The following is a 14,494-nucleotide window of genomic DNA, read 5'->3' as shown; positions in this document are numbered from 1 at the left end:
CTTAAAGGTGTTTTTTTTTTTTTTTTTTTTTATTCATGAATGGGTGTTTTGTCAGATGCTTTGTCTGCATGAATTAATAAAATGTGCTTTTTTCTTCTTTAGCTAGTTAACATGGTAGATTACATTCTTTGATTTTTGACTATTGAACCAGCTTTGCATCCCTGGAATAAACTCTACTTACTCATGGAGTAATATTTATATATTGCTGAATTCTATTTGCTAATATTTTGTTAAAGATTTTGCATCCATATTCATAGAGAATATTGGTCACATACTGTAATGTTCTGCAGGCACCACCTCCTTACTGTGCAGGTAGAGGTTCAAGTTTTTCTTTCTAGTGGCTGAGAGGGGGACGGGGACATCATTATTATTCTTTTGTGGGGAGTTGGGAGAGTGGGAGGACAGGATATGTGCTTGGCCTCCTTACCACTGGGCACCACTGGGCAGTGGTGTTAGTTCTAACTCTCTGCAGGGCCTTCTCTGACAGCATCTCAGCAAAGAGCAGGGAGGCGTGCTTCATCAATGCTGGGTGGGGTCCAGGGTCCCCATCTGGTCTCCACTAACACCATGTAACAATGGGGAGGGACTTATTCCTACTACACAGTTATGACAGACTGCTTCTCAGTTTGCCTTCTCTAATATCACCCCAATAGCAAGGGAAGGAGGAGATATGGCCTAGTTACAGTCTGACAAGGTTGAAAATCTAGGCTTTCTGCTCTGTCTTTGCTAGTGGAGGTGGGGCCATAGTTTTTTTCTATGATGTTTGGCTAGAATAGAGCAGTTATTGTTTAAAAGTTTTGTCTTGTTACGTTGGCTCTTTTCTGTTCCTTTGCCTGGAGAAAACAGGCTTTTCTTGGGACCTTTTTTGTCTACACCCATTGGTATTTCCAGATTTCTTCTGGCTTCTCCAGTATCTGGTCTGGGGTATTTGTGGCAAAATAAACAAACAAAAACACCCAGACAATTCACCACTGTGTTTTTTCTTCTATTCCAAGGTACCTAGCCAGTCTGCCTTCTTCTCTTTACCTTTCAATCCTCTTATGTTTGTTTTATACACAATGCCCAGGGAGTAATAAGGAAAAATATATTTACTCCTTTTTCCTGAAAGCAGAAGTCCACATAATGCTGTTTTTAAAAAATGTACCTCTCACAAAGTTTAAAGAGTGCCAACAGTAGCGTCTTTTTATCTGCTATAGTATTTCCTTCATCCCTTGCCTCTACTTTTTAGAAGCTGTTTCCTTCATTCAGTCTGTCATTACTTTTCATTCTACCTCTAAGCCTCACTATCTGTTTTATACTCTCCTGACAATTATTCTTTCTAAAGCACACTGATTATATCATCCTCTTGTTCAGTAATCTCCAGTAGTTCCCCCTTGTCTGTTGAATATCTTTAACTTGACAATTAAAGGTTTTAATGATCTGGCCTCAATTTATATTTTCAACTTAATATCCTAATTCTCCCTTGTCTCCTATGGTTCTCCATTGTTTTCTGTTTTCACACCTTTGCTCATGCAATTTTCTCTGCTGGTATATTTTTATATTTCTATCTCTATCCAGTTTCACGCCTCCTTTAAGACTTAGCTCAAATATCATTTCCAAGTACTCTTCTCTGATCTCACAAACTGGAAATAACCTCTTTTCTCCAACTCCCTTAACTTCTCAGTTTTTTAAAACAAGTTACAAAAGTAAAAACTTTATTAGTGTTGTTTTGAGGATTGAGTAGCTAATGTTAAGAACTAGCAACTGTAATTTCTTTTACCTTCTTTTTAAATAACTTTAATATTCCTTCCTAGACTGTAAAATCATTGAGGGTGGGGTCTGTTTCAGATTCATCTAAGTAAATGTCACGTTGTCTAGTACAACATTCTTCATATGTTATTTGCATGATGAATATTTAGTAAGTGAATAAATGTAACATGAGAACATCTTAAGACTGTCACTGGCAAATGCCTTAGTATCTGACTTCTGTATATAGTAGACAGTAAATGTTTGAAACGGAACAGGGCGTACTTGTGATTGAAAAAGCTTTCATTAATAAGTAGTCTTATTGATATAATCTTTATCTAATACAATTGAAGACCTTTGATAAATTTCTTTACTGATAACTAGGAAGTATTTAATACTTATGAGATTCATCCCCTATGTAAGTACAAGAGCCCTGAGTTCGTCTGAGGTGGTGTGATGTAGTGAGTGAGAACATGGACTTTGAAAGGAGATTGCATGGGTTGAAAATTTGTCTGTACTAGTTACTAGTGCAAGTTCATCTTAGATAAGTTACTTAACCTATCTGTTCAGTTATCTGATCTGTAAAGTGAGGAAGATAATATTACTTACGTTATATGGTAGTTGTAAGGATGATTTGAGCATGTAAGTAAAACACTTAGAACAATTCTTGGTACTTTGTAAATGCCTTAAGTATTAACTAATTTAAGTATTACCTGTTGTTACTTCCTGGAAATGTACTGAACACACACAGTTCAATAATTTAAAGAATGTGTGTTAGGATATATATTCTTTTTAAGAAATAGCACTCTGCAGACATCAAATATCTTATACCTGCACATCCTGCCCCCTGTATTCCTACACCAGAAGATGTTAGTTGGATAGCTGATAATCCTTGTTGCCTCATTGTGTTTATCATACAAAGGTTAAACAAATCCTTCTGGAATTTTTTAGCTCAGAATAGATTAACTAGTTCACACCGAGAAACAATATGTACTCTTATAATCTTCCTTTGAAGGATATAATAAACTTATTAGTTCTGGTTAAATATGCTTTCCTATTTAGTACAATTAACTCTTCCTACCTGATACACCCTTATTTTGTCTCCATGAACAAATTAAAATAACTAGTAAACAGTTTCTGGCATTTTAATCTTAAATCTGTTTTTATCAATTTAACAGTCCTCTAAATTTCTTCAGATTAATCTGGTTTAGACTTTTTTTTATAGCAGGTGAATTTTGCAATCTACTTTTGTATGAGACTTGAAGAACACATACAGTATGATTTCAATCATATAAAATACAAAAGCAGGCAAAACTAAACTATATTGTTTATGGATACATGTTTAGGTAGTAAAAGTATAAAGAAAAACAAGGGATTATCTCAAAGATGAACCCATGTGATTATGGGGAGAAGGTTATATTGATTGTGAGTATATACAGGGTACTGGGCTGGTGACCTAGTCATGGTTATAAAGTTGAAAAGAGATGAATAGTTGCAAGCTTGAAATGGAAAGGTTTGGTATTTGTCTAGCTCTTTGTGTCACATTATTAATACATGCATTTACCTGCCTTTGGTACCTAAATAGCACAGATTTCCAGACAAACATTGAGAAAAAGGTATTATTTCTATCTAAGAAAGGGTCTTTAGCAAAAATTGATACTTTTATTTAAAAAAAACAAAAACTACTTTCCTCCATAATCCTTTTCTATTACAAATCATCTAAAAATCATCTGGATTTTAATCCTTGTTTTATCCTCTTTTGAACTTCTTTAAAGTTAAAATGATTACCTAGTCTCACTGACATCTTTAGATTTGAATTTGTCATCTATATAGGTAAAAGAATGTCTTAGGGATAATAGAAAACAGTTTATTTATACAGCCTTGTGTATATAGTAGGTAAAGGTTAAAGTAATGCCATTAATGTTTTAAGAAACACTTCCAATGCCATCAGAATAGTTACATGAATCCTTATCTTTGGAGATCTGCGTTATTTTAGCTGTGATCTTAAACCTTGACATCATAGTATAGTGGTTAAGAGTAGAGAAAATTAGTAAGCAACTAGGCAAATCCAGAATGTAGGTCAATCTACAGAAGAACTGCTTTGAACTCAGCTCTTCTCCCTCCTTCCCCCAAAAGATGGGGCACTGTTCTAGACTAAAAGAGACTAGAGAAGTGATGACCAAATATAATGGGTGAACCTAAATTGAATTCTGATTTTGGGGGGAAAACAGATATAAAATACATTCTTAGGGTGATAGTATGGTAATTTTCTTAAGTGTGGTAATAAGTATTATACTAATAAAGGAAGTTGTCATGGGAAGATGCATGCTGAAGTAAACTTATGGTGACTATTGTATCTTCATAGTAAGTGGTTTAGCAATGTGTGAGTATGTGTGTAAAGCAAATAGGAAGAGAAAGGGAGGAGAACTAGGAGATGTGAGCAACCTTTTCAAGATAGGTACTCTCTGTATGGCACAGATGTTACATTAGGTCTCATTAGAGCTTGGATTAAATTTTGCTTAAGATCATCTGCTTTTCTTTGCTCTGATTGTTTACAGGTAACATTCTTATTATTAAATTAGCCTCCTAGATACTTTAAAATGATAAAAAGGTGTGCCTGAGACAAGGCGCTTGAGCATTCTTTTTAGACACTTAAGTGTCCAGTATTGGCATTCTAGTTTATCCATCAGTACCTTGTGAGTTTGCCTTTAGTCTCTCTTGGTTTGATCAACTCTGGGGTACTGACAAGATCAAGTTTTCAGTATTTGGACCTGAATACCAAGTCCTGATTCTTGATGAATTTACCAAATTAGTGACCAGGGGTTATCTCTTGGCAGTTAGACATTATAAATTTGTTGATATAAAACTGTGTGAAGCCTTGAAGAGTTTGTAATAAAAATTTTTAATTAAAAATCGGGATAAATAAATGGAAACTTGTAATAAAATCTTTTAAAGAGTGTACTCCTAAGAATGAGATAACAAATCTAAGGTAGGGTTTTTTTGTTTGTTGTTTGTTTGTTTTGTTTTGTTTTTAGTGAACTGAGTTTAGGGAAACTGGGTTATTATTTTGGTTGCTGCTTTTTTTTTGCACATTCTTTTAATAATTATGCTTGTTGAGAACTTATTATGTGCTAATCATATAGGCCTTAGTAATCTTAGTTATCCCTACTGTCTTCTCTAAAAATGAAACAAAAATAACCTAACAGAAACCCCCTAAGCTGGCCTGCTACTCTAGGTGCCAGATACTTTTTAAAAAAAATATATTCTTAGTTTCCTTTTTCTCCCCTTTCATTTGTAGTGTGGTATTTGTCTACTTTCTTATTGTTGATAGCGATGAACCTACTTAATAGATGAAATGGCTGGATCAGAGCCTTTGTTTTGTTTAAATTATTAATGAGACATTTTACTACTTAAGTCTTTTTCCACTGACAGAATATCTTCAGTTGAGGAAAAAAGTAGTTGTACAACTTATTGAAATAAAACATATCATTCATTCCAAAGATAATGCAATAGCATATATTTTTAATGAAAAGAGAGGATAAAAACCATAATCTGCTTAATTAATTTTCCAGGAAATTAAAGGAAACAAAATAAAGTTACTTTGCCTTAACTAGAATTGAACCAGAATGTGAACTTTATGAGAGAGCTTGAAGCCTTTACTTTGGTTACTTTACTGGATTTGAAAGATAACAACTTGAAGGGCCTATAAAGTATATTCAATCAGGGTTCACTTGCAAGAGACAAACTACTCAACTTGAGGCTAGGCTGCTAGGAATGACTTATAGAGCAAGATTTTATCTTGTGGGCCAGAGGAGTGCTACCTTTGCCACAGTCGGCTAAGGTTATTAGGTAGGATATTAGGCGGCCAGCATGAAACTGTTAGTTTAAGAACACAGCATCTCAACAACAAAGAACAACCCCATTCGAAAATGGGCAAAGGGAGAGTGGCACAGGCTTTAGTGGCTAAAAAGAGCAGGCGGAGGTCTCAGCAGCTGGAAGATACTGCACTTTGGCGTAGATTGCTATCGATTAGGGATCGTTTCTCAGACTCAAGTTAGAATTAAGAGTTCAGATAAGTTAAGTTGCCATTGCTGCCTTGAACACCACAGAAGGGGAGACTGGATTTATCAGGGTGAAAAAGAAGAGCTTGCTAGGAGTCCAAGAAAATAAGAAGAAGGCCAGCATTAGCGTTTACCAAACACAAAGACCGTTCTGTTGAGAAGTTCAAGGATCGCTCTAAAGATAAAGGGGCCACCAAGGAGTCGAGCAAGAACAATCGTGGCAGGGATAAAACTCAAAAGAGGCATAGCGCTTAGAGTGGTAGCAGCAGCACCAGGTCTCGGTCCAGCTCTACCTCAAGCTCGGGCTCCAGCAAAAGCACCAGCACCAGAGAGCAGTAGCTCTAGCTCCTCATCAACATCAAGCCGCTTGGGAAGTTCCAGCACATCCCGCAGCTCCAGCTCCAGCAGCTCTTCTGGCTCTCCGAGTCCTTCTCAGTGCAGACATGACAACAGGCAGTGTTACCTTCTCAGTGCAGACATGACCAAACCACCCAAAAGAGATGAAGAGGAAAGGAAGAGGCAGAGCCCTTCACCTAAACCCACCAAAGTGCATATTCGAAGGCTCACCAGGAATGTGACCAAGGATCACATCACGGAGATATCCTCCACCTATGGGAAAATGAAAATGATTGACATGTCCGTAGAAAAGATGCACCCGCCTCCCCACTCCACCCCATCTATCTAAAGGCTATGCATATATCGAGTTTGAGAATCCAGATAAAGCTGAGAAGGCACTGAAACACATGGATGGAGGACAGATTGATGGCCACAAAATCACTGCCACCATTGTGCTGGTCCCTTGGCCTACGCCACCTCCAGGCAGTTCAGCCCTCCCAGGAGATACTGCCACCGCCTCCCATGTGGTGCTGGTCACCCCCACAGATGAGAAGGTCACATTCCCTGAGCAGCAGGTCCCCCGTGTACCAGTGATCCCTCTCCACCATAGCCATAGGAACTATCCCAGCTCCTCCTAATAAGTAGGCCGCTGAAGTTCTGAAATAACTTATATCCCATCCAACTCAGTTCTGTCACTTTTCTAGCTAAAAGGGGGTAAGTAGGAAAGGCATCCTCACTCAGGGGTAGACTTGGAAGACAACATTTGGATACATGCTCTGAAGGCCAAATTCAGCTGCAGAAATGTTATTGGTTTGGGTTTGTGCCTATAAAGGTGCCCTCCAGTTTTCTGGCCAGAAAGCTCCCACATTTCTAGTCCCTGAATGACTCAGTTCAATGGTGAAACCAGCAAGGACAAGCAGGCCTCCAGGTGTCATTGCAGCCCCAGCCCAGAGCATATTTTTCCATTCTACAGATGAGCTGGGGCCAGTTTGACGGCCTGTGGGAACCTTCAGCAAATGGTGCTCTTTTATGAAGTTGCTGTTCATGTTAGCCTTGCTCCTGCTCCCCTGCTTGAGTCCTGATCTGTAGGATCAAACACCCCAAGTTAGTTGCCATAAATGTTTCCGTTTTTATATGCACTCAAGCACCCCTACCCATGGTCTCCTTTTTCTCTTTGAAATTGGTGAGCAAGTTGAGAACCAGCTCTGTAGGGTCATCACGCACCTTCCCCCAATCCCCTTGTGGCTGTTAGTCATGGTGGTTTTTTAGGTTACCTTGGCAAAGTGTACATTGCTTTTTCGGCTTTTTATTGTACAGTCAGTATGATAAATTTTCTGTTTTTAGTTTTTTTTGTAATTTTGTAGCATTTTAGGTAATATTGTATTTGTACTTTGTTGTGTAGAGTGAAAGGATTGTCTTAAATAAACCTAGGATTAGAATGGAAAAAAAAGAAAAGGGCAAAGGACTTGAATAGACATTTCTCTAAAGGAGCTATACAGATGTCCAATATGCACATGAGAAGATGCTCAACATCACAGTTCAAATCAAAACAACAATGAGATACCTCTTCACACCAATTAGAATGACTATTATTAAGACAACAGCAACAAAGAAAAAACAAAACAGGGCCTGGATGTTGGCAAGGATATGGAAAAATTAGAACACTTGTTCATTACTGATGGGAATGTAAAATGGTGCAGCTACTTTGAAAAATGGTATGGTGATTCCTGAAAAAATTAACCAGAATTACCAAATGATCCAGCTATTCCACTTATGGTTATATACCCAAAAGAAGCGAAGACAGGACTCGAACAGATATTTGTACACCCATGTTTATAGCAGCATTATTCACAGTAGCAAAAAGGTGAAAGTAACCCAAATGCCCACTGATGGATGAATGGATAAACAAAATATAATATGTACATGCAATATAATATTGTTCAGCCTTAAAAAGGAAGGACATTCTGACACATGCTACAATATGGATGAACCGTGACAACATTGGGCTAAAGGAAATAAGCCAGACACAAAAGGACAAATATTGTATGATTCCATTTATATGAAGTATCTAGAATAGTCAGATTCATAAAGACAGAAAGAGGAATAGTGGTTGCCAGGGCCTGGAGAGAGAGAACAGTAGGGAATTACTGTTTAATGAATATGGAGTTTCCATTTAAGATGATGAAAAAGGTTTGGTAATGGATGGTGTGATGGTTGAAAACAGTGTGAATGTACTTAAATGCCACTGACATATACACTTTAAAATGGTTAAAATAGTAAATTTTGTTATATATAGTTTAACACACACATAGAACATGCCATCGTATCTGTGATATAGGTATTAGGAAGCCAGTACTGCTTCTCCACAACTACAGCTGACTCTTGACACTTAAAAAGTTAGTGAGTTAAAATTGAAGTATTATATGCGTGCGCATGCACACCACACACACACACCAACGTTTTCACAGTCTTTCTTGTGGGATAGCTAAAACTTCAGTAAAATGGCCAAACTTTCTACTTTCCTCATTTCATGTCAGAAAATCTAGTTGGCTGAATTTTATTTACATTTAGAACCCTACTTGCAAAGGATCCTGGGAAATAATTTTTACCTTTCAACCTACCTAGTAGCAGGAAACAACTAGAGGAAGATTGGAAAGGATACTGAGTACCAGTTCATCATATTTGTCACAGATTCTGAGTCAGTAGTGATTCATAGCAGTCATAAGTAATGATCCTTTTAGTCAAGTCATCATTTCTAGTAGTGACCAGATTGTTCAGCTGCTAGTCAGGCACAGAGGTAGGGTGGGGCAAACAAATAGCTTCAACAATGCAGAATAAGAAAAGTGTTTGTTGATAGTCATTATCTTCTTTTGCAATTCTGGGTTGATTGTGCTTAGTTAAACCTAACATACAGTGTTTGCAGTTTTAATATGGTAGAGAACAACTGAATAATTTACATTACTATGAAGAGATATGGGTCCTTCTATGGGATACCCTAAAGGCTCATTGATTAAAGAATAGCTATATTAATGTTAGAGAACATTAAAGTTCTTATGCTTATGATAAGCTTTTTCATTTTATTAAGTATAGAGATAAGAACATCAGAGGAAATATACTAAGCTTTTGCTCTTAGGCTGCCAAAATATCTAATATGAACTAAATTTGGAAAGAAAAGAAATAAATTTGCTAGTAATAAATAGAAGAGTTGATATGCTAAAAATTGAATTTTTGAATCATTCTCAAAAATTTCTAACCACAGTCCACCCAAAAGATAAGATATCGTTTGTTCCACTTTGTACAGAGCAATCAGCTACTTTCGTTCATCCATTATTTATGACTTGGAACTAAGTTTGAATAATGCCTATTGATAGTAAGATTCTGTGAGTGGACTGTTCTCTCAGTGCCTTAATAATACAATATTGACCTTTGATAATTAAATATTTCTTAATTGCTCATATTTCAGAATAAACTTTTAAAAATTTTATCTCAAATTGAAATGTTTTCTTTATACATACCAGTTAACATTTTGAACAAGTACCAAGCTTTGCATGCAATGCTTTTTAATGTGGATCAAACTTTAATGACATACCTGGTAGTTGTCTAAATCAGTGGTCCCCAACCTTTTTGGCACCAGGAATGGGTGCTCCTATGAGAATCTAATGCCTCATGATCTGAGATGGAGCTGAGGCCAGTGATGCTAGCGCTGGGGAGCGACTGCAAATACGGATGAAGCCTGTCTCCCTCTCCCACCTCTCACTTCCTGTGAGGCCCTGTTCCTAACAGGGCCATGGACTGCAGCCTGGGGTTTGGGAATCCCTGGTCTAAATAACCCCTTAAGATTCTTTAATACAGTTTTCTACTTCTAGAAATCTAACTTAAGGCACTGCAGTACTATTTGTAATAGTAATAAAATTGTGAACAATTGCCAACAATGGGGAGATGGACAAATTTGTTACTGTAGAGGCATACAATGGAATGTCCTTTTCAAAGGATAACTTAATAACATTAGACATGACTTAATAACATCAGTCCCCTATGTAGACAAATGAAATCCATAATCTATTTGTTCTTTTGTGAATTTTGCTCTTGATGTCATGTCAGAAATCTTTACCTAACCTAAAATCAGAAAGATTTTCTACTATGTTTTCTTCTAGAAGTTTCCTATTTTTAGGTTTTCCATTAGGTCTGTGATATGTTTTGATATATTTTTACATGTGTGAGAGGGATGTATTGATGATTTTTACATATGGATATCTATCTCTTCCAGTTCCATTTGATGAAAAGAATATTCTTTCTCCACTGAATTGCCTTCGATTTGATGCAGACATTATGATTTACATGTTAGGTTCTGAATACTTTTGTATTCCTAATTCTTGAGCCTTGTTGTGGGATGTAGTTAAATTACTTAAAAACAATTTGATCCTTTTGGATTTTGCTTTTAAGATTTGTTTGGCTGGACCAGAGACATGGTTAGTGTAGAACAGGATTTCTCAATATCAGCACTATAACATTTTGAGTCAGATAATTATTTGTTGTGAGGGGCTGTCTTATGCATTGTAGAATGTTTAACAGTATCCCTAGCCTCTACTCTTTAAATGACCCCCCCAGTTGTGAAAACCAAAATGTCTCCTGAAGAGGCCAAATGTTGCGGGGGGCGGGGGGCAGGGAGGTTTGCAAATCACACACACACACACACACACACGCACGCACACACACGCACACACGCATGCACACGCACACACACACACCCACTGAGAATTACTGCTTTAGGGTTAATTATGCCTCACTACTATGGCAAGATCTTCCTGTGTACTCTACTCAGTGCTCTATGAATCATGAGATTTTTTTTTTATTCAATCTGGCTGTTTGGTGTAGGCACTTTTATTGGCCTTGTGTGAGTACTGAGTTCTATTCTCTCTAACCTTTCTAAGTGGTGGTTCTTTCAATCTTGTTTGGTTTACTCACATATATGTGCTGATAAGCATTCAGCTGCATATTCAAGGGAGACCCCCTGTAGATCTCTGGTGTTTCGTCTTAGTCCATTTGGGCTGCTATAACAAAAATACGATGGGTGGTTAAACAACACACATTTCTCACAGTTCTGGAGGCTAAGGAGTCCAAGATCAAAGCACCAGCAGATTTGGTGTCTAGTAAAGACGCATTTCCTGGTTCATAAATGATCGTCTTCTAATTGTGTCTTCACAAGGCAGAAGGGGTTAGAGAACATGCTGGGGTATCTCCTATAAGGGCACTAATTCCATTCATGAAGGTTCTACTCTCATGACCTAATCTCCTCCTAATACCATATCAATGGGGGTTAGGATTTCAGCATATGAATTTGGGGGAAAGGGGAGACACAGATATTCATAACAAGTTCTCTGTCTATACAGCTTTCTGCTCTCCAGTATTGTATCCCATGAACACTAACCACCTTGATCTCTTCAGACTCTATACTCTATCTCCTCAATTTAGGAAGTCTGCTGGGCCTCATCCATTTTCCGTCCTGTGCTACTCATGGCCTAGAAACATTCAAGGCAGTAAGCTGGGGCAGTAGGGCTCATCTTGTTTCCTGTCTCTCAGGGATCTCCTTTGTTGTTTGAGTCCCAGTGTTTTTTTTTTCTTTCTCCCATATATTGTGTCTGTTTATTTGGTGGTTTCAGGTGAGAGGGTAAATATGGTCCTTCTTATTATATCATGGTCAGAAGTCCCTTTAACTGATAATTGATTTGTAGTATTTACTGGTTAAAGCTGAAAGTGTTCTTAAGCATTTACTAACCTAATTTCTTTATTTTGTGGATTCGTATGAGACCTATAGCTGTCATAGTCTTCGTTCAAAGTCTCCTGTTCTCTGTACTTCCTCTAGCACAACGTAAATATTAAAATGGCCCTAAAGCCTTCTATCATCTTTTAATATACCTCTTTAATGCAGGTTTTCACAGTGTTAGCTAAATATGGGCCCCTAACTATACATAGTAGCATACAATTAAAGGACATGCCCTGACCTGGTGAAGCACAACAGCGGAATGCGTCATGGTTTTAGGGCATTGGCACAGCAGGCTCAGAGACTTTCAGAAGGCTCGTTTATATGATAACTCATATTTTCTAGCAGCTAATACACCACCATCAAAGAGTGTTTGTTAGCCTCATTGAGGGTGTAAAGAACTGGTGATATAGGACAGGAGGGAAAAAACGTGAAAGAGAAGATCATTTTGAGCAGTTTATAACATGAAACTGTACTAAAGAATAATGCTACAAGGATGGGAGTGACTTGGAACCCATTGATGGTAAGCTTTTGGAGAAAGGAAAAAGGTAGCAAAATAGAAATAAAATGACAGAAGAAAGAGGACCTTGTTATGTATGAGATGAGCTTCTCAAATCTGCTTCATCATAACTGCTGCAGAGTTTGTAGCTTGTGCTTGTTGGATATTCAAAGATGAAGTAATTTATTCAGAACTTACCTTGGGGAAAAGATATGTATGTAGTAGGTAGAATGAAACCATCTGGCTATGTATATAAACTAAAACATAGCAAAATCATATTTTAATGGAATTTTATATATGTTTATGTAATCGATATACATTAATGTATATAAATTCCATGTGTTAAAATGAATAAATCATATTTCTTTGACCGTTGGGATGTGATGATATGCTGTAGCTAAAAAGAAGGGTTGCATTTTTCTAACTACTGTATGTAAGAATTTTTTAGACTTTTAAAACATGCAGATAACTTATAGGTGGATGTGCTGTTAATTTTCTAAGACTGAAAAACTATTGTGTATGGATAATATTAAAAGCCCAATTTGGAAACAAAATGTGATTTAAGGCTTCCAAAAACCAGGATTGCTTTTTAGTAATTAAGAAACAAATATTTAATTAGCATGTTTCTTATTTGCTGAATATTTTTGATAGTGTAAGTGGTGCTTATGTAGTTAAGTATTTGCCTTTTTCAAATGATTATAATTCTTCATAGCAAGAGTTTGTGTGAATGGAGGAGAATGCAGAACAGTAGCAGTTGTTTATTTTCCTTGGCATAAGGAGGCATGAAAACTTTTTCAGAGGCAGAAATGCATGTTATATGGGAAGGGTAAACACTAGAATCAGGAATTATTATTACATCTGGAAGGAGAGGAAGGAGATGCTTATCAGGGAATGACAGTCACTTGTATTGATGTTTTTTATTTTTAATTAATTAATTTTTTATGGTGACATTGGTTAACGAAATCCAATAGGTTTCAGCTGTACACTTTAACAATGCATATACATATTTACACTGTGTGTTCACTTCCCATAGTTAAATTTATTTCTGTCACCACATATTTGACTCCCTTTACCCCATCTACCTCCTCCTTCCCCCTCTCCATCCCCTCATTTTTTTTTTTTGTTTGTTTTTGAAAGTAGACTTGTAGAGAAAAGTGTAGCTTGTAAGTATATAGCTTGATGAATTTTCACAAAATGAACATACCAAATAACTGATACTTAGATTAAGAAACAGAACATTTGTATGGAAACTGGCCGATTTTTTTCCAAGCTGAGTATTGGCATATGTGTGTTTCCTGTATTATTCTTTATTCTTTTTTTTTTTATGCTTTAAAATTTGCCAAATACTTTGTTTTAACAATCATCTCAGAAGGAAATATGGTCTTCAGGGATCTGGAAAATGTCAGAAAACCCACAGGCTCTAGTAGTTGAGAAAGTACTTCAGGGAAATAGGTTTTTTCTATGTAGGCCTTTGTCTCCTGTGTATCTGATAGTTTATAAACCTGATATTGGCCCAAGTTACTGAAAGTTTTAAAATAGAAAAAGAACATAAATAGTGCTATGTGGGATCAAAGTAGTAAAAATTATTAGTACTTTTTGAAACAGTGCATTATTAGCCTTTCATAATTGCAATATAAAGTTTGGGTCCTCAAATTTATGGGTACATTGAAATGACAGTTTTATCAGTAAAATCTCAATGGTAGTTTAGGAAGGAAATTCCTTTTCAGTTCTATAATGGAACATTCAAAGTATAGAAAGAACTGAGCTATTAAGATATTTATATCTAGTTTAAAGGCTTTATGTCTATTATAGGAATTATTTGTATAGTATATAGACGTATACTTAATCTAAAGGGTTTCCTGAAATTAGTTATGTTTGCCTTTGTGGTAGTTTTTTCTTTTTAGAGAAAGGGAGATAGTTATTTCATAAACATGAAGATTTCTGAAATTTATTTTTACATATAACAAATCTTTCTATATATCCCATTTCATGAAAAATATTAAGATGGGATTTTTTTACCATTGTTCTCAACAGTAGGCTTTATCTAATTAAGTTATGACCACTATGATGTGGAAAAGCCGTTTGTAAATTAACGTTTTATAAAAATGTTTG

At 36.5% G+C, this 14,494-nt stretch overlaps 1 protein-coding gene and 1 pseudogene across 2 annotated transcripts in view; both read left to right on the top strand.

Moving 5' to 3' along the window:
- LOC102889332 overlaps positions 1–6,769 on the top strand; it is a 32,929-nt pseudogene extending 26,160 nt beyond the window's left edge.
- Positions 1–14,494, top strand: part of SAMD8 (sterile alpha motif domain containing 8) — a 71,440-nt gene that overhangs the window by 26,208 nt on the left and 30,738 nt on the right. The window lies entirely within an intron of this gene.

The sequence above is a fragment of the Pteropus alecto genome, unplaced genomic scaffold (genome assembly GCF_000325575.1).
Source record: "Pteropus alecto unplaced genomic scaffold, ASM32557v1 scaffold155, whole genome shotgun sequence".
Classification (NCBI taxonomy): domain Eukaryota; kingdom Metazoa; phylum Chordata; class Mammalia; order Chiroptera; family Pteropodidae; genus Pteropus; species Pteropus alecto.
Note: the sequence above shows the minus strand (reverse complement) of the source record. Positions and strands in the feature narration are given on the sequence as shown.